At 38.7% G+C, this 21,301-nt stretch overlaps 2 pseudogenes; both read left to right on the forward strand.

The window, feature by feature from the left end:
• Nucleotides 1-4,118: 4,118 nt before the first annotated feature.
• On the forward strand, nt 4,119-4,638 carry LOC121488783 (annotated as a pseudogene).
• A 4,072-nt stretch (nt 4,639-8,710) lies between these two features.
• Nucleotides 8,711-9,432, forward strand: LOC121488784 (annotated as a pseudogene).
• The last annotated feature ends 11,869 nt before the right edge of the window (nt 9,433-21,301 follow it).

Consider the following 21,301-nt stretch of genomic DNA (forward strand, 5'->3'; position numbering starts at 1 on the left):
TTAGAAGGAAAACCTACTATACAGTGACGCTATATCAATATTTAATGTAATAGTGCCTGGAGCACTGGATTGACTATCTTATTGTGAAAATGGGAAAGGAAATTAAGACTCAGCCCTATTTTCTAATGGCAAGACACTCAGATAAATTACAATTTTGTTGTTGTTCTTTACATCCTAGGAGTGATAATGATCAGATTCTTTGTGTTCATTGATATGTTCTTGCTAGTTTCATTTTGTCAGACTTAACTGCAACGTTTAATGTTATCGATCAGTCTGGAAAGTGCTAGGATGTCCTAACATTCCCATGGTTATATGGCTTAGCTCTAGCTTGTCAAAAAAAAAAGTGGCTTGTTGGTCTTCCCCACTGGGTTCCTGAAATATCCACTATTTTCTCTATATTCTCGGAGGGTAGTCCCTCATACCTTACTAACCTAGCTTATTAGCAAAATTCCCAATAGATTTTTGCTTTTATTTTTACATTTAATATATTCAGTAAAAGTGTAATATATTCCTGACACCTGGCAATCCTCCTGATATTTCTGTGCTGCTTTCCTATTTACCTTTCAGTGTAAGATATAGTGATTCTGCTGCTGTCCAGGTATGGACTCTGTATAACATCAAGTTCACACAAAATCAGGGCATTCTATAAGACAGAAAAAGGACAGACACACCCAATATGTATAGAGGTATATAGTTTGGGCCAAGGCCATATTGCATTGTTTGAGGTGGTCAAGCATCAGTGGGGTCCCAGCAGTATAACATGAGACAGCTGTTCTCATCAGGAAATCAGACCTGAAATGTCCTCATTTGACCACTGAGTCTGGTTACAAATGATTCTAGATCAACTCCGTGATATAAAAATTTCCAAGATTTTCTCCTTCAAAAGCAGCTTTTAATGTGTCTTCTAAGATCATTTTCTCCAATGTTCACCACTGCATTTTCTCATTAGCAGGTTTGTACTAAGTGAGTGAGACTTCTCTACGGATCTGAATGTTGTCAGAACATATAAAATTAAGTGCCTGGAAAAATGCCTTGGTGAAAAACCAATTAGACCATTAAATGCATTTGGAGAATCCATCTAATAGTAGATCCATCTAATAATAGATTTTAAGTTATATTAAAGCCAAAATATAGCTCTTATTCTTATAGCTTTCAACCCTGGCATTCCGTCTTGCTTTAAGACCACTCTATTCTGTATTATGTAGTGCCGTTGCTCCAAATGAACCAGGGCCAAGAAATTATCTCTTTATAGCAGGACAGCTCACCACAAAATGCATACATGATGCATCCTATCCCTCATCTGTAGATGACTCTCTTAGTCAGATTTCTGTGGTAAGTGGGTTTGAAGTCAGTTGACCAGCTGCAGAATGAAGAACACTTATTACTCATCCCTATGGAACTAAACTTCTGGTGATGCATTGTTTATCCAAGCAGTGCATCACTTCAACTGCATAATAATTATCTGTATATATGTATATAGTTATAGTTATAGATAAGTAAAATAACTGGTTATATAAATGTAGATATAATGTGAGTGATCCTTGAACTATGGGTACCAATATTCTCAGGAGATAAATTTCTGGAACAATATGATCAGGAGGTAGCACTGAGAAGTAAAACATTTTTCTTAAGTGTAGGAAATATCCATTTATCCTTCCTTTGATAGCATTATTATCTTTGAGGTTTTCTCGGTTCCTGTAATTTGGGTGGAACAGCCTCAAGTGACCCAGGGCTGGCCACCCTGATCATCACATCTCTGGTTTTGGTTTACAGATGGGCTCATGATCCTGTCAGGGACAATGAAACTCAGTTCTCAGATGCTAGAGGAGCAACTGGGAGAAAAACCCTCTAACTGCCGGTAGCCATCTTGATGTCAGGAGTGGAGAGATGGCAGAAGAATGAAGCCAACACAAAGGATGGTAGAGAGAACCGGTCCTCTGAGGGCATAGAATATACAGTTAAGTGAACCTATAAATGATATCTTTTGCCTAATGTAGTTTAAATTGAAATTCTGTCATTTGAAATTGAAGTAGAACTGAATAATACATGGGTTTACTAATCAGGTGGGTCAAGGAAGTGCTACACACACAGTGTGTTAGTATTTCAGCAAGGAATCTGACAGTGTTTCTCAGGAAATCCTTGTGGATAACATGTGAAATGTGGGATGGATGCAAGTACAGTCAGGTGACTTCATCAATAATTGAAGAGTCATGTCCAAGAATGCTAATTCCATGTCAACCTGAAGGAAATTTTATAGTGGTGTGCCTCGGGGTCCTTCCCTGGCCCTGTCCTTTTTGACATATTTATCAAAGGTCTGGATGAGCACACTGATGGCCTTCCTATCAAATTCTACAGATGACAAGATGATTGGAGCACTAGATAGAATGTTGGATAACAGAGACAAGTCTCTAAAACTCTTCATAAGCTAGAGCATTGGAATGGAATTTTAAAAAGAACAAATGTAGAATCTTTGAATTAGATCCAAAAATTAATTATACAAATAACTGGGTAACACTGGAAGCTTAGTTAAGTGTAATTTCAAAATGGATCAACAGTGCGATACAGCTAAATAAAGAAATAAGTAAATAAAGCTATGTTAGATTACCTCAGTAGGACACAACAGTGATGGAAGTCGATGTCATATGGAACAAACCATGGTTAGGCTGGTAGGGCAGAGGCATATAGAGCCAAAGGAACTGAAGTTTTGCAAACATTTCTACCTGAATATCTAATGATCTGCCCCAATGGGCCGAATCAGATAAGCAAAAAGGATGCACATTACCAAAGGGAATGTTCATACCCCTTTTGCTGCTCCCACTTGTTATTTCAATATTCTGTCTCCCTCTTCCCCAATAGGAAGGGTTGTTTTTTTTTTTTCTCTGAGAGATAAGTTATACTACCTAATAGAGTAGGCAAGAAGGATGGGGGGAGGAAGAGACAGGAGGGCCAATGGGCACATGATGAGGAGGAGTTTGGGGAAATTTAATCATAGTAGTTTTTTTCCAGAGCACTTTTAAAGTGTAAGAGATTAGAGGGAAAAGAAGGAAAGGGACCTAATTTGGATTAGAGGAAGCACTCAAGTAATGTAAAATCAAAATGCACCTTGACCATAATTACTCAGCTTTTGGTAGGAGTCCCTGGCTTTGTAAGTATTTATTAGTACCTTTTTTTTTTTTTTAAAGATTTTATTTATTTCTTCATGAGAGACAAGAGAGAGAGAGAGAGGCAGAGACACAGGCAGAGGGAGAAGCAGGCTCCATACAAGGAGCCTGATGCGGGACTTGATCCTGGGACCCCAGGATCACGCCCTGAGCCGAAGGCAGACCTCAACTGCTGAGCCACTCAGGTGTCCCTATTAGGACTTTTCATGTATTTCCTTCTCAGCCTGATTCTGCTTCCTCCCCATTCCCTACCACAGGCATACGAAAGGTTTATGGGAAACCCTACCACATTCTTAATCAAGAATATATGATAGTGGATTTCATGCCACAATGCAACTGGGTCTAGAAGTAGACAAGACTAATTTCTTCGAATGCAACTAATCATCCTATTACTGGAGGTTTTGGCAGGTACAATCGGACAATAAGTTAAAATAATGAAAAAAATCTGGAAGGGTGAAGACGAAATTGCCCTTGTTTGTAGATTATATAATAGTTTACATTAAAGCACAAGAGATAGATGGCTGGGTGGCTCAGCGGTTGGGCATCTGCATTTGACTCAGGGTGTGATCCCTGAGTCCCCGGATCAGATCGAGTCCCACATCAGGCTCCCCACAGGAAACCTGCTTCTCCCTCTGCCTACATCTCTGCCTCTCTTGAATGGATGAATAAAAATCTTAAAAAAAAAATAAAGTACAAGAGAAGTTACAAACTATGAAAATTAATAAGGGAATTCAAGGTTAGCAAGGTTGAGAAATACAAATATCATTAAACAAAGACAAACAGCAGTCCTTTATACCAGCAATAACTAATTAGAAAATGTGATGGAAAATAAAAACATTATTTACAATAACTCAAACGCTAAAAACTACGAGTTGGCCTAATGATGGTCCTTATAGAGGAAAATTTAAATTTAAAAGAAGAGGGAAGGACCCCACTGGAGCCACCTCTGTCAGCAACATGTTCAAGGTAATTCGGCCGTCTCTGGGGCCAGCCAGCCTGAGTCTGCTCACCTGTAAAGTCTATGCATCACCTAAAAGGGACTCACCTCACAAAACTTCTGTGAAGGTTAATGAGCTTTCACTCTACTCCGTTCCTGAGGGTCAATCTAAATATGTGAAGGAGCCAACGACCCAGCTTGAAGAAAGCATTTCACATCTCTGACATTATTGCAAGCCATATACAAGTTGGTGTCAGGAAATGTACTCACAAACGAAGCCCAAGATGCAGAGCTTAGTTCAGTGGGGGTTAGACAGCTATGAATATCTCCAAAATGCACCTCCTGGATTTTTTCCAAGACTTGCTGTTATTGGTTTTGCTGGCATTGTTGGACTTCTTTTGGCTAGAGGGTCAAAAAGAAAGAAAGAAGCTGGTGCATCCACCTGGGCTCATGGGACTAGCTGCCTCTCTTTATTATCCACAACAAGCCATCGTATTTGTCCAGCCAGGAAATGTGAAGAGTTCACCTGGAAATAAGTAGAATGCTCCATGCTCTGCCCATTTTAATCAGTTATAGGTAAACATTGGAAACTCCATGCATTTTCTACAGAAGAATGGCAGAGAAGTCAGTTCTGAATGTAGTAAATTGGCTTTCTTCTTCAGGAAAAACTATTCTAGGCTTCTTTGTTATCTTGGGTGATGCCATACTACAAGTGGACTAATTGGAAATCCTTTCACCTAGAGAAATAATGTCCAGCATTAGAACTCCTCGTTCCCATGTTGCTATTTATGTACATAATTAAAATTCCAAATTAAAAAAAAAGAGGGAAGATTTGAATAAATGAAAGTCACACATATAAATGATGTGATACCTTTATAATTTAAAGATGTAGATTTCCATAAATTGATCTAAAAATTCCATGCAATTACAATAAAAATTTCAGTGGAATATTTTGGGAAAACTGGGTAAAACTGCTTCTTAAATTAATGTAGAACAATAAAGGACCATAAACAATTAAAACAATTTTTAAAAAAGAAGAGCAAATAAGGAGCTTGACCTAAGCAGATACTAAGAAATACTACAGACATTAAGAAAAACTATCACAGTTAAAGCAATATACTACTGGTAAAAGAACAAGTGAAAAATTAATAATAAAGTTATGAGGCAGACCCTGAATGAGAACCTTTGGGACCTTAGGTAGAAAAGGATGTCTTAAAAGTAACCCTCAAAGTACAATCCCTAAAAAGAATTAAGGATGGAGTTTGGCTATATCAAAACAATTCAAAGTTCCTATTGAACAAGGGACCCTATATACAATATTAAAAAGTGACTCACATACTGGAAGATCTTTATAACATCTATGACAGACAAACCATTAGTTTCTAGAATATATAAAGAACTCTCAACAATTTACAAGGAAAAGATAGAAACCCGATAGAAAAATGGGTAAAAAATATGAATAGGCAATTCACTGAAAATCTAATCATTAAAAAAAAAAAAAACATTTGAGGAGATGTTTAATTTCACTTATAATAAAAAAATGTTAATTAAGACTATCAGGAGATATCATCTGATATTATTCATACTCACAAAATTTAAGCACTGAATATATCACCTGCCAGCAAAAATATGGGGCAATAGGAACCTTCTTACAGACCAGGTGGGAGCGTAATCTGGTGTGATCATTTTGGATTGCAATTTGGCAGGATTTAGTGATACTAAGTTTGTATATCCCCCGTGATTCAGGAACTCCACTCTTGGTATAACGGTGTACAGGAGACATTCAGAGAGGACACTGCATGATTGTTTTTAGTGGTGGGGGTTGGAGGCAACATGTGTGCCCCTCACTAGGGGAAGAGTATGATAGAGTACTTGTCTAAGATGGAATAATATGCAGTGAACAAAAGAAAATCAATTCAATCTTCATATAATAGCACAACTGGATCTCACAATGGTATATACATTCAATGGAAGACTCTTCAGCCTTTAAAAAGAAGAAAAACCTGCAATATGTGACAACACGGATGAATTGTGAAGATGTCATGCTAAGTCAAATAAGCCGGATATAGACAGACAAATGCTGCATGATTCCACTTTTATGAGATATCTAAAATAGATTCATAGAATCAAATTGTAGAATGGTGGTTGCAGAGACTGGAAAAAGAGAAAAATGGGTAGTTTTTAATCAACAGGCATAAAGTTTTAGTTAAGCAAGATAAGTAAGCTCAAGAGATCTGGTGTACAACACTGTACCTATAGTTGACAAAAATGTATTATACACTTAATTTGTTAAGAAGGTAAATCTCATATAAATGTTCTTACCATGGTAAAATTAAATAAACATACTGCTACAGGAAATAAATGAGGTTTATAGCAAAATAAGAAATGTGTAAATGCCTAGAAACAATTTCACACATGCCAAGCAATATTTTTACAACTACACATGTAGCCACATAAACTAAGGTATAGAAGGTAGATTGGAAGCATCCATATTGCAAACAAAAGAATGGGGATCTATGAAAGGATGGGAAATGGGATCAGGGATAAGGATGAAGGAGAAGAAGAAATTAAAAGGAGGGTCTTGCACCAATTTTAAATACTAAGAGTAAGGAAACATAATTAATTCTGTATAAACAAAGACCCCAAAAAAGGGAAAGTGGGGGGAAAAAGATGACTTAAAGGATACTAATTTAGGATCTCCTTCTCCATAAAACGTTTAAATGAGGTTTCATTATCCAGATTTCAGGCAATAACTGTTTTTAAATGATCTATGGAGAAAGTAGCCTTTTGCTCCTGAGGTCCTAAGGTTCAAACTGTCTACACATCAAAAGAAATCAACTTAATTTATAAATTATGCATTCTCTCTTCCTTTCATATGTCTATCCGTCTAGTTATATCCTAAAGCATAATCATTTATATGGTGTCATAGTATATAAAGCATTTTCATGTGAACTATACCATTTTTCGAGCTATACCATTCAATTTTCACAAAAATATGTAAAGGTATTATTAAAGGTGAGTTAGGTATTATTATTAATTATTAATTATTATTATTATTGGTTTCTCCTTTTGTAGATTGTAAGTGCTCATTTTTTGCCCAGGTCACATTAGTGGCAAGGGCCAGAACCGGGGATTGAATCCATATTGCATGACATAAAAATCTCATGATCTTTCCACTGAATCCATTTTCCAGAGATGAATGTGCCCAATACACGATTTTCCTTAATTATGAACATCTCTGAACTATAGCTCAGAATTTTTTATCCAATGTCTGGCAATTAACAGCTGCAGGACCCCAGACTCAAAATGTTTCTGTGCCTTGAACGGCAAAAGGCCAACACTGAAATAATGTCAGACCAAAGGTCTCTACAAAATGAGCTTCTTAAAAATACAGAAGCAAATGTTTAAAAATTTACTAGCAGCTCTGAGTACTTTTGAGGGCCCACTGAGCCCTCCAGAGGCTCCTGTAGTCTCCAGAACTGGACTTGGGTTTGCAAGGAAGTACTGCAGGCAGTAGAGCCAGGCTCACCAACAGTCACCTCCAGATCTATCTGATAAAGGCCCCCTAGCTCTCTGCTCCAAGAGCTAGAAATCAGGGATGATGCTTCCCTTGTGTTGTGGTTGAGCACATTTAATGGACAAGCAGGAGTCTAGACAGAATGTGTGCTAGTTCCTCTATATTTACAACATCCCTGACAGGGTCAATGAAACTCCCTAAATAAGTATTAATTCCTTAAACAGTGTTGGAAGGTCTGTAACCAAACTAAGGAACTGTGGTTCTCTACCCTAGCTAGGCAATAGAACCACCTGAGGAGTTTACAAAAACACTGATGCTTTTACCCAGTAGACCAGTTAAATCAGAATCTCCTGTGAGTAGAACCCGTGTATCAGAATGTTGTTTAAAATCTCCCTAGATGGTGATGAATATGCTGTGTAATTAGATAGTGGTGGTGGTTGCCGTGCAACTTTGTGAATAAGAACCACTAACTTGGACCCATTAGCAGGGTAATTTTTATGTGTGCCAATTATACCTAAATTAAAAACAAAAAAACTTTCTCGGTTACTCTAATGTATAGCCTGTGCTGAGAACCACTATGAGATTGGATGGTACTTTCCAACCTGGGCTGCACCTTGGAGTCTATGGGGGAGCTTTAAAAAAAACGATACTGAAGCCTAATCATAACCACCATAGAATCTGATGTTACTGGTCTGGGCATCTGGAGTTTAAAAACCTCCCCAGGTGACAATAATGTGCAACCAGCTTGAGACCCCTGGTCCTGAATAGTGGCCTGCCACCTGGGCTACCCAGAGGAGCACCTGGAAGCTTGTTAGAAATGTGGGTTCTTAGTCCTACCCTAGACCTACTCAATCAGAAATTCTGGGGTTGGTTCCAGCAATCTATGTTGTAACAAGCCCCCCGGGTGATTCTGATGCTGGCTACAGTTTGAGAACCACTGTTCTAGCCCTCAAGTAAATGGCATTCCTACCCCATTACCCTTAAACCTCCCTAATCCCTAAATATTGTGTTCCAGAGACAGAAAACTTTTGGATATCTGGTCAACCTGGAAAGTGACCCAATTGGAACCAATTAGTGAGGAGGAAACTGGGTAAGATGCCGGGTTATAATGTTTCTCTTACATAAAAGAGTGTTAATTTTGAGGATCCAATGGAGCTGGACAGGGATCCCAGCTTTGTGGGGGAGGGAGGATGGGAAGGGGATGGGCCTAAGGAGCTTGCTGCCCGCTGGGGGAAGAGCACTAACCTGAAGCCTTGAGGCTGGTGGTGGAACAGGCAGGTCTTCTGGAGGCAGAGATCATGGAGGTTTCAATCAAGGTGGCAGCTTCATTCGTGGCCATAGCAGCAACCACTTCTGAGATGAAGGTGGTGGTGGCAACAGAGGAGCATCCGGACGAGGAGGTGGAAGGGGCGGCTTTAGCAAAAGCCAAGACCGAGGCCCTCCAGAGCATGTAGTTCTATTAGGAGAGTTCTCACATCCCTGTGAAGATGGCAAAGCTTGTGAATGTGCTACAGGTGAAACTAAGGTGCCTTATTCCAATGCTGCTACTTACTTAGAGAACAAAGAACAAATTAGTAAAGTGGGTGAACTATTTGGACGGCTTGGAGGTTTTTATTTTTCTGTTAAATTGTCAGAAAATATGAAGGCATTTTCTTTTAAAAACCTGCAGAAGTTTTATATAGACCCATAGAAACTGCTACCACTGCAGAGGTTTTTACCTTGACCTCCAGGTGAGAAGGGACCTCCAAGAAGTGGTGACAGGAGGAGGAGGTGGCCAAGGCGGTGGTTTTAGAGGCAACAAGAGAAGGTGGAAGTGAAGGCTTCGGAGGAGGAATGGTGGGGTGGTTGCAGGGGCAGAGGACATTAAGTGTCACAGTTGACAGAAACTTCCTGCATGATCTACTTCTATGGATCAGAGACTTCTTTCTTGAGCAAGTCTTGAAGAACTCGTCATTTTACAACAGTGGAACTAAAATGTCAATGCCATGCAAAAGAGAGTACAACATAGGCAATTTTTCTCTAAGAGTATGAACAAGTGTTTTAATGTTTCCTACAATGCTTGGAGCTCTGTGGGTGCTTAATAAATGGACACTTTTCATTTGAAGCATTAAAAAGAGAATGTTAATTTCAGTTCTCATACCACATCCTTGAAATTAGAATTATAAAATATTACCTACGTGGTCTATTATTCATGAATTTTGAAACTCAAAGTACATTGTTTAACCTCAAAACCTTTCTTCATCTTGGCCTTTTTAAGCCAGTGGTTCTCGGGGCAACTGGGTGGTGCAGCCTGTTAAGTGTCTGACTCAAAAAAAAAAAAAAAACCCCACCTCACTCTTGGTTTTATCTTGGGGTCATGAGATTAAGCCCCCAGTCACCTCAGCCCTGGCAGAGTGGGCTTAAGACTCTCTCCCTCTTCCTCTGCCCTTCCCCCACCCCCACTAAAATAAGTAAATAAATCTTTAAGCCAGTGATTTTCTTTTTTCTTGTTTTTTTTTTTTTATTTTTATTTTTATTTTTTATTTATGATAGTCATAGAGAGAGAGAGAGAGAGGCAGAGACACAGGCGGAGGGAGAAGCAGGCTCCATGCACCGGGAGCCTGATGTGGGATTCGATCCCGGGTCTCCAGGATCGCGCCCTGGGCCAAAGGCAGGCGCCAAACCGCTGCGCCACCCAGGGATCCCCTCTTGGTTTTGATCAATAAACGATTCTCCGAAACCTTCTGCAGCCATTTGCAAATGTTGTTGGAATAGCATTGACATTTTAGAAAATATATTGCTTAGAATTTTGTTTTCTAAGTTTGAATGAAAAACCTAGATTTAGATCAGTATTAAAGATTTTGAGACGATTTTTTCTACCTGCCAGCCCACAGGTGTAAAATATCTTACTGCATCATTAATTATAGACTCCTAATGAAGCAGATTTCCCTAGATTTTCAGCATTTGTGGCAACATCGCTTAACAATATTGATCTAAAATCAGTCTTTGAAGAAATGGCTACGTTATTCGTCCTATGTTAGGTCACCTTGATATAATAAGGTTGCTAATAATTTATCCCCCTAACACTAATTACTCCCAAATTACAAATAGAAGACTCAGAACCTATGGTTAAGCCCAGTTTATTTGAGAGCATTACAGTTATCTCACACACCTCTCCAGGCTCATTAACACAGGGATGACACAGCAGTATTTCTGGGGCCTGAATTTTGACCACCCTTTCATTTGAATAGAGAGAGAACTTGCAAAACCAAGACTTAAGAGTGCCTTACATTTGGCTTCCAAGGCCTGTCAGCATCAGAATGTAGTTTTGTGTACCTCCGTCTCCCTCTTATCCTCTCCCAACTAAGAGAACTTCAACTCATCCTGCCAGACATACGCCTCAGCCCATAAGCCATATCCCATTCCCAGTGGGGCCTCACCCTGGTACACCATCACCATGGTGACTTTCAGACATCCCTCAAGAGGCCTGAGCAGGTGAGTCGGTGCATGGAGCTCATTATCCCACAGAGCCAGAGAAGAGAGTAATGCAGAGAAGACCAGTTGGAAATCATGGAAGATACATAAAAGATAGTTATTAGAACCATTTAGTGTAATTCTTCAGAGGACAGACAATTAAGTAAAATCAGAAACGAATGAGGTTGAAAATAATTGGAAGTAAGGTCAGTAAATTGAAGGGAAAATTCTCTAGTGAAGAATGAATCTTGAAACATCAGATAGTGATTTCTATAAATTTATTGGGGGTTACTTTTTAAAAATCATGTGAAAAAATTCTCAGTGAGTTGATAGACTCTTTCTGCCTTGGAGACCCCGGGAACTCCTTTTAAATGTGTCTTTCACTAGTTCTCAGGACTCCCTAAGTCTTGAAAATCGACTTCTACTCATTCTCTGTGGAGTTCATTGTCCAAATAGTATTGGTAATGTTTTTTCAAAGTTCTAATCACAGGTAGTGACTGATCCATTATCTTTCACTCATAACATATCAATAATCCCCCAAAGTAGATAATTATATCATTATATGCAACATGATCTCTGAATATAACAGGTGTGGTTAGAAGGGGGCACAGGCGAGATGACAGCAAAAGGTCTGTTCGGAGATGAACGCTTTTAAAAAAATTGCCTAGTTCTTCATAAACATTACCACCTGAAGATAATCAGAAAATATACCTGATAGCATGTACTTTGCTTAGTTTTTCTTCTGGTACTTGAATTACTCCTTCTGTGATAATTTTTAAAAATCACATTGGAAAAAAATTTTCATTATATAACCAATATAAACACAATGTATTGTATATTAGCATTAAAGTGAAATTACATTTAGTTTTATACTCATGATAGCCTAAAGAAAAGAGATTAATAAAATAATTGTTAACGTATATTCTTTCTAGAGCCTCAGTAGAAAAACGAAAAAGCTAGTTTTAAGACAGTTAATAAAATACTTTTCTCTCTAAAAATTATGGAGGATTATATAAAAATGTGAAGTGGAAATCTTTTAAATTATAAGAGATGAGGATGTAGATTAACTAACTCTCAAGTAGCATAAGAAGAGAATTTCTTTGTATTTCTACTGTGAAAAGAACTATTGCCTCAAGGCTCAAAAAATAAGAGACCTTGTGATGTTAATGATTCCCAAAGTGATTGAATAAAACCATCTTTCTTGAGCTTTCACAGATAGTACAATGTGTAGGGAAGATCTAAGTGTGAGTGTAAACACTGGTGTGTTTTCTGAAACTACTTTTTTTTTAATTAATAAACTTTACTTTTTAGAGAGCAGTTATAGGTTCACAGGAAAACTGAGCAGAAAGTACGGAGTTCCAGTGCACATCCTGCGCCCTGCCCCATGCCATATGGCCTCCCTGCTATTGACAGCCTCCAACAGCTTAGAACATTTGTGACAATTGATAGAATTACACCGACACATGCTTATCACCTACAGTCCACAGGTGACATCAGGGTTCACTCTCAGTGATGTACATTCTATGGATTTGAACACGTGTATGACATGGATCCATTGTAGTGCCACACAGAGTAGTTTCACTGCCTTCAAAATCCTCTGTTCTTGGCCCATTCATTCCTCCCTCCTCCCTAAGCCTGGAACTACTGCCCTTTTTACAGTCTCCATAGTCTTGTCGCCTTTCCCACGATGCCAGTCACAGAGTTGGAATCATATAGTGTGGGTAGCCTTTTCAGATTGGCAGCTTTCATTTAGTAATAGACTTTCGGAATCCATTCTTGTCTTTTCTGTGGCTTGGTAGTTTACTGCTTTTTTTATTCTGAATAATTAACATTCAATTGTCTGGATGTACCATAGTTTATTTATCCGTTCACCTACTGACGGGTGTCATGAATACTTCCAGCTTAGGATAAACCTGACAAAAGCTGCTGTAAACATCCACGGGCATATTTTTGTGTGAACATAAATTTTCAGTTCATTTGGGTAAATACCAAGGAGAATAATTGTGGGATTATATGATAAAGTATGTTTAGTTTTGTAAGAAACTACCAAATTGCCTTCCAAAGTGACTACCCGTTTTGCATTCCTGCCAGCAATGAGTGAGATTTCCTATTGCTCCACGTCCTTGTCAACATTTGGTGCTGTCAGTGTTCCAGATTTTGGCCATTCTGGTAAGTGTGTAGTGGTATGTCATTATTTCATTTTGAATTGTCCCTGATCTCAGTGGGAAAGCTTGGAGTTTCTCACCATTAAATATGATGTGAGCTGTAGGGTTTTCAGAAGGTATTCCTTACCAAGTTGAGGGAGTTCCCCTACTATTCCTAGTTTGCTGAGAGTTTTTATCATGTGTATTAGATTTTGTCGAATTTTTTTTCTGCATCTGTTAGTATGATCATGTGATCTCTCTTCATTAGTCTGTCGGTGTAATAGATTACCTCAGTTGATTTTTGAATGTTGAGCCAAACTTACCTACCTGATATGCTAACCCCACTTGATCATGGTCTGTAATTCTTTTTATACATTGTTGAATTTGATTTGCTTATATTTTGTTGAAGATTTTTATAGTTATGTTCATGATATTGGTCTGTAGTTTTCTTGTAATAGTTTTGTCTAATTTTAGTATGAAGGTAATGCTGGCCTCATAGAATAAGTTAGGAAGTATTCTGTTTTTATCTTTTGGAAGAAATTATAGAGAATTAGTATAATTTCTTCCTTAAATATGTGGTACAATTTACCAGCAAATCCATCTAGTCCTGGTGCTTTCTGTTTTGGAAAGTTAATTGTTGATTCAATGTCTTTAATAGGTATAGGTCTTTTTCAATGGTCTATTTCTGCTCATGTGGGTTTTGGTAGAGTGTGTCTTTCGAAGAATAGGGTCTTTTCATCTAGGTTATCAAATCTGTGGCCATAGAGTTGTTCACAATATTTCTTCATTATCCTTGTAGTGTCCATGGGATCTATAGTGATGTCTCCTCTTTCATTTCTAGTATTTGTTATTTGTGTCTTCTCTCTTTTCTTCTTAGTTATAGTGGTTGAAGGCTTATAAATTTTGATCATCTTTTCATAGAACCAGATTTGGGTTTTGTGGATTTTCTCTATTAATTTTCAGTTTTCAAAAAAAATAATCATAATAATAATTTTCAGTTTTCAGTTTCATTGATTTCTGCTCTAATTTTTTTTCTTTTGCTTACTTTGGATTTAATTTGCTCTGTGCTCTAGTTTTCTAGTTTCTAAGATGGAAACTTAGATTGTAAGTTTCAAATCTTTCTTATTCTCTAATACATGTATTCAAGGCTAAATTTCCCCCATAGTGCCACTTTCATTGTATCCCACAAATTTTGATAACTTGTATTTCATTTCTATTTAGTTAAAAATATTTTAAAATTTATCTCAAGATTTCTTTTTTGTGTATATGTCATTTAGATGCATGTTTAATCTGCAAATCCTTTGAATTTTCCTATTATCTTTCTGTTATTAGTTTCTAGTTTAATCTCATTGTGTTCCAAGAGCAGACGTTATGTGATTCCTCTCCTTCTAAAATTGTTAAGATGTAGTATGTGGCCCAGAGTGTGGTTTATCTTAGTGGATATTCCATGTGGACTTGCAAAAAAATGTGAAATCATCTGTTGTTAGATAAAGTAGTCTATAGATGTCAATTATATCCAGCTTATTCGTGATGCGATTGACTTCAACCTATCCTTACTGATTTTCTGCCTGCTGGATCTGTCCATTTCTATCAGAGTGATGTTAAAGTTTCCAACTAAAATAGTGAATTAATCTGTTTCTCCTTATGGTTCTTTTGGTTTTACCTTGTGTATTTTGATGCTCTGTTGTTAGGTGCATTCCCACTAAGAATTTCTATGTCTTCTTAGGGGTATTAATGCTGGTGTCATCATTGCACCCATCTTTATCCCTAATAATTTCCCCTGCTTGCAATCTGTCCTGTCTATATGTGTCTTTATATTTAAAGTGGGTTTTCTGTAAACAACATATAGTTGTGTTGTGTTTTTTATTCATTCTGGAATTCTTTGCATTTTAGTTAATGTATTTAGGCCACTAATGTTCAAAGTGATTCTTGATAATGGTTAGATTAATCTCCACCATGTTTGTTACTGTTTTCTACTTGTTGCCTTTGTTCTGTGTTCCTATTTTTGCTTTCCACAACCTTTCTGCCTTCTATGGTTTTAATGAACATTTTATATGATTCTATTTTCTTTCCTTTCTTAGCATATCAATTATACATTTCTAAAAACTTTTTTAGGGGGATCCCTGGGTGGCGCAGTGGTTTGGCGCCTGCCTTTGGCTCAGGGCGCGATCTTGGAGACCCGGGATCGAGTCCCACGTCGGGCTCCCGGTGCATGGAGCCTGCTTCTCCCTCTGCCTGTGTCTCTGCCTCTCTCTCTCTCTCTGTCTCTGTGACTATCGTAAATAAATAAAAAAATTAAAAAAAAAACTTTTTTAGGGATGCCTGGGTGGCTCAGTGGATGAGCATCTGCCTTTGGTTCAGGGCATGATCACAAGGTTCCAGGATTGAGCAGGCAAGGAGCCTGCTTCTCCCGCTGCCTATGTCTCTGCCTCTCTTTCTCTATGTCTCTCATGAATAAATAAATAAATAAAAATAAAAACTTTTTTAGTGGTTACCATAGAATTCACAATATATATTTGCAACTAATCCAAATATACTTTCAAACAAAACTATACTGCTATTCCTGAGCAGTGTGAGTGCCCTATAATAACAAAAGATTCCTAATATTTCCCTCTTCTCTCATTTTACTGCTGTCACTCACTTCATTTATATGTAAACAGACATGACACATATGTAATTATGATACATATATCCCAAAACACTGTTGCTAATATTATTTTGAATAAACTGTTATCAATTAGATCAATTAAGAATGATAAAAATGGAAGTTTTTCTTTCATTTTCACTTATTCTTTCTCCAATACTCTTCCTTTCTTTAAGTAGATCCAAGTTTCCAAACTACATCATTTTTCTTCTCTCTGAAAAACTTCTTGAATGTTTCTTGCAGGACTGGTCTCCTCGCAAAATTTCTTTAATTTTTGTTTGCCTAAGGAAGTTTTTATTTCTCCTTTATTTTGAAGGATACTTTTTGCAAGGTGTTGGGTGTTGTTGTTGTTTTTCCTCTCAACACTTAATATTTTACTTCACAGTCTTTTTATTTGCACAGTTTTTTTTGAAAAGCTGGATATAATTATTATCTTTGTTCTATAGCTAACATGTTTTTTCCCCCCTCTTTCTTTCAAGATTTTTCTTTACCTTTGACTTTCTGAAATTTGAGTATTATATCTGTAGGTGTAAGGGGGTTTTGTATTTATCCTTCTTGATATCTCTGGGTTTCCTGGATCTGTGGTTTGGTGCCTGACATTAACCTGGGGAGAAATTCTTAGTTATTAATGCTCCTTTTTCTTTTACTCTTTCTTCTCCCTCTGATAGTCCCATTATGCATATCTTATACCTTTTTTAGTTGTCCTATACTCTCCAGGTATTGTTTCATTTTTTTCAGGCTTTCCTATCTTTCTCAGTTATAAAAAGTTTCTACTGTCACATCCTCAAGCTCAGATTCTTCCCTCAGCCATGTTCAGTCTACTAATGAGCCTAATGTTTTCCATTTCTGACACATTGTTTTTTATCTCTAACATTTAAAAATTCTTTCTTAGAATTTCCATCTCTTTGCCTACATGATCTGTTTTTGCATGTTGTCTACTTTCATTAAAGCCTTTAGCATATTATTCATAGTTAAAAAAAATTCCTTCCTGATAATTTCAGCATTCTTGCCGTATCTTACTCTAGTTCTTTTTTTAAATTTTAAGTTTAATTTATTTATTCATAAGAGACACAGAGAGAGGCAGACACATAGTCAGAGGGAGAAAGAGGCTCCCTACAAGAAATGTGATGCAGGACTTGATCCCAGGACCCTGGAATCATGACCTGAGCCAGAGGCAAACACTCAACTACTGAGTCACCCAGGTGCCCCTCTTACTCCAGTTGATGCTTGTTCAGTCTCTTCAGACTTGTTTTTTTTTGTCTTTTATTTTTTTAAAAGATTTTATTTATTTATTCATGAGAGACACACAGAGAGAGAGAGAGAGAGAGAGAGAGAGAGGCAGGGACACGGGCAGAGGGAAAAGCAGGCCCCATGCAGGAAGCTCCATGTGGGAATCGATCCTGGGATTCCAGGATCATGCCCTGGGCCAAAAGCAGGCGCTAAACCTGCTACCCAGGGATCCCGGCTTTTTTTTCTTTTAGAATGACTAGATAGTAGGACGCCTGGGTGGCTCAGCGGTTGAGCACCTGCCCCTGGCTTAGGGCGTGATCTGTGGTCTCAGGATCCAGTCCCACATCAGGCTCCCTGCCTGGTGCCTGCTTCTCCCTCTGCCTACGTCTCTGCCTTTCTCTCTCTCTCTCTGTCTTTCATGAATAAATAAGTGAAATCTTTAATAATAAAAAAAAAGAATGACTAGATAATTTTTTTGTTGTTGAATGATGGACCTGAGGTGCTGGGAAAGGAACTGCAGTAAATAGGTCTTTAATAATATAATGCTAGGCATGGGGGAGGGGAAGCATTTTATAATCTTCTGATCAGGTCTTATCCTTTGGTGAGCCTGTTTCTCTGGATTGTGTACTTCACCAGTGTTTCTCTCTCTCTCTCTCTCTCTCTCTCTCTCTCTCTCTCTCTCTCTCTCTCCCCCTCCTTCAGTGGGACAGAATAGCCAAATGGGGCTGCAGTTAAACATTTCCCTTCTCCCAGATAGGTTAGGGTCTGATAACACCCTACCTAGCAGGTTAGGGTCTAGTAAAATCGTTTCTCTTGAGGGTAGGCTGTATTAAGAATAACAGAATGCTTTGTTGTATTTCAAAATGATTACCTTTCCCCTTTCCCCTTCCCCTGCTAGAAGCACAAGGGGCTTTTCTTTGCTATTCACAACCAGGACCTGGTAAAATTCAAGACGCAAAACAAAAGTGTCGTTCCACCTCTGCTTGGGTCTCCTGGAGTTTAACTCTTAGACTGGTGCACACTGAGCCCCGGCAATTTGTGAGTTACAGCGTAGGTTTTCCTACCCTGGGCCTGGTTCTGCTTGAGGTTTCTGCTCATGAGTTTCTGTTCCAATAAGCTGGGATTCCCTGTACCTTCCTATATATGTCTTTGCAATTTTGAGGCCAGTGGTTTGCCTTACGATCTCGCTTCTGTCACAAATAGGAAAGAAGAAAGAGGTGATGGGTCCCAAGCAAATCTCCAACCGAGCAAGGTAAATTCCAGGGTGCTCAGGGCCAAGAATAATCCCCTTTGGCTACATGCCCCACCTTCTAGGTCCACTGAAAGCCCCCAGTCTTGCCCCTGGGCCTGTGGTGGGAGTGGCAGCCATGTGATATCTGAATTGCCTTCTGAGTCAGTCTTCCCCTACCTGAAGAATAGTGCACATTCACAGCCGAAGAGCTCTATGGTCAAATCATGTAGAATCCAAAAAACCTGATAGCCTGCCTTCATTCTGTTCCAGTTTCTCTGTCCCCTTTTGTTCAAACTGGCAGTGTCTCTGCTGGTATATTACCATTTCTGGCCCTGGCTTCTGCTGAGATGTCCAATTAAGTACATGAGTTGCACCTACAATCTCTTTTATCAAATGGTTGTTCAGCCACACTCTCAGTGTTTCTTCCAAGCAACCATTTTCATTTTTTGCCTCTTGGATAGGCTGAGAATTTTCCATATCATCAAGTTCTGTTTGTTTTTTTATTTTAAGATTTTATCTATTTATTCATGAGAGACACAGAGAGAGAGAGACAGACAAAGACACAGGCAGAGGGAGAAGCAGGCTCCATGCAGGGAGCCCTCCATGGGACTTGATCCCGGGTCTCCAGGATCACACCCTGGGCTGAAGGCGGCGCTAAACCACTGAGCCACCCGGGCTGCCCAAGTTCTGGTTGTTTTTGCTTACTAATTATCTCTTCAATTCACTTCTTTCCTCTCTCATTTTACTATAAGCAGTCAGGAACAACCAAGCCATGGCTTCAAAACTTAGAAAGCTTCAAAGCTTAGAAATTTTCAAAGCTAAATATCCAATTCCTGTGCTCACAATTTCTACCTTCCACAAAACACTAGAACACAATTCAGCCAAGTTATTTGCTACTCTATAACAAGAATCACCTTTCTTCCAGTTTCCAATAACCTGGTCCTCATTTCTGTCTGAGATCTCACCAGAATGAATGGCCTTTAACATCCATATTTCTCCTGACATCCTGTTTCAGAAAAGAAATCTAGGCTTTTTCTAGTGTGCGACTCAACTTCCCCAGCCTCTGTCTATTACCCAGTTTCAAAGCCATGTCCACATTTTTAGGTTTTTCTTATAGCAGCATCCCTTTTCCCAGTACCCAAATGTGTCTTAATCAGCTCAGGCTGCCATAACGAAACAGCACAGACTGAGTGATTTAAAGAACAGAAACTGTCTGGCTCAGTACGTAGAGCATGCAACTCTTGATCCCAGGGTTGTGAGTTTAAGCCCCAATGTTGGGTGCAGAGCTTACTTTAAAAAATTAAGAAAGAACAGACACTTATTGTCTCACAGTTCTGGAGGCTGGGAAGTCCAAGATCAAAGTGCCAGTCTATTTGCTGTCTGGTGAGAACTCCCTTCCTGACTTTTAGACAGCTGCCTTTTCATTGTGCTCTTACTTGGCAGGGGGAGAAAGAGAAAGGGGAGGAAGGGAGTGGAAAAGAGGACAAAGGAGGGGGAAGGGAGAGGGAGAGGGGAAGGAAATAGGGAGAGGAAAGAGAGACCACATATGCACTGTGTTATTTCTGGTGTGTCTTTTTATAAGGACGCTGATCCTCTCGGATCAGGACCCCACTCTTATGACCTTATTTAACCTTAATTACCTTCATGTAGGTCTTATCTTTAAATGCAGTCACACTGGAGCCTGACTTCAACATACGGCTTCAACAAATGAATGGGCTGGGGAGAGCACAAAACTCAGTCTATCATCAGGAAGGTTTGTTTTTTTTTTTTTTTTTAACAAATCCTGATTCCCAGGCTATACCACAGAGCAATTAAATCAGATTCTCTAGGGAGGAAGAGTGGACACTAATCATTTTAGAACTTTTCAGATGATTCCACTCTGTAGCCAGGGTTAAGAGGCTCCGCCATATTGTGTCATTGGGTGAACTCATTCATCCTGGTAGATTTAATAACCATCTAGAGCAGTGGCTGCATATTAGAATTACCTGGGGACTGTTGTGCATTCTTTTTAAATCACTGCTTGTACCCTTCATTGCCAGAGCTTCGCTTAGCCTGAGATAGAGTATGGGCATGGGTCTTTTTCAAAGCTCTTCATGTGATTCTAATGTGTAACCAGGGTTGACAACCACTTACCCACAGACTGTTGACTTCCCAATGATATATCTCCAGCCCAGATCTTTCTCCCAAACTTCAGCCTGTATGTCCAATTTCTACTGAACTTTACCATTAAATGTAATTGAGCATGTAACTCATTTAGTAAATCCTCTTTGCTCCAAGTTCCCTATGAAGCCACTCACCTTTGGTTCATCTCTGGCTACCTCCATTTCTGTGGATATAAGAAATAATTGCTCATCATGTCCCATTAATCCATCCTCCTAATGAATTCAAAAGTTTGTCTACTTCTCTTCATCCCCATGCCATTATTCATTCATTTCAAAATTATTGCAACAGCTTCCTAATCAGTCATCCACCTCTAGATTGCTCACTGAAGCTTGTGTAGTCTTGAAAAAGAAAAACAAAAAAACAAAAACAAAAAACTAATTTGATCACTCACTCATCCCCTTGCCTAAAACCCTTTAATAACACTTCCTTGTCTTAAAGATAAAATCCAAAGCTCCCACCCGTAAATCTCTTCCTGATCTTGTCCTGTCTGTCTTTACCCCTCCCCACTTCCCATTTATCATCTTTCCTCTATCCTAGGAAGTGGGAGGATGTCTCCCTAAGGGAAACATTAGAATTTCTGGGATAGGATAGTGTGTATTTTGGAAAGCCCGTAACTTTCTGACATCTATTCCCTCATGCCTCTCAGTACCGCTGTGTAGAAATCACTGCTCTAAGCCATAACTCCTTAGAGACAGAAATCCTGTAATTCATCAGAACATCATGCTTATCACATTACTTGGTACAATCAGCAAGATATTGTGAATGAATTATAAATATAAATAAATGAATAAATGAATGGCTGATTGAATGAATGTATCTGT

Source organism: Vulpes lagopus, chromosome 4 (genome assembly GCF_018345385.1).
Source record: "Vulpes lagopus strain Blue_001 chromosome 4, ASM1834538v1, whole genome shotgun sequence".
Taxonomy (NCBI): domain Eukaryota; kingdom Metazoa; phylum Chordata; class Mammalia; order Carnivora; family Canidae; genus Vulpes; species Vulpes lagopus.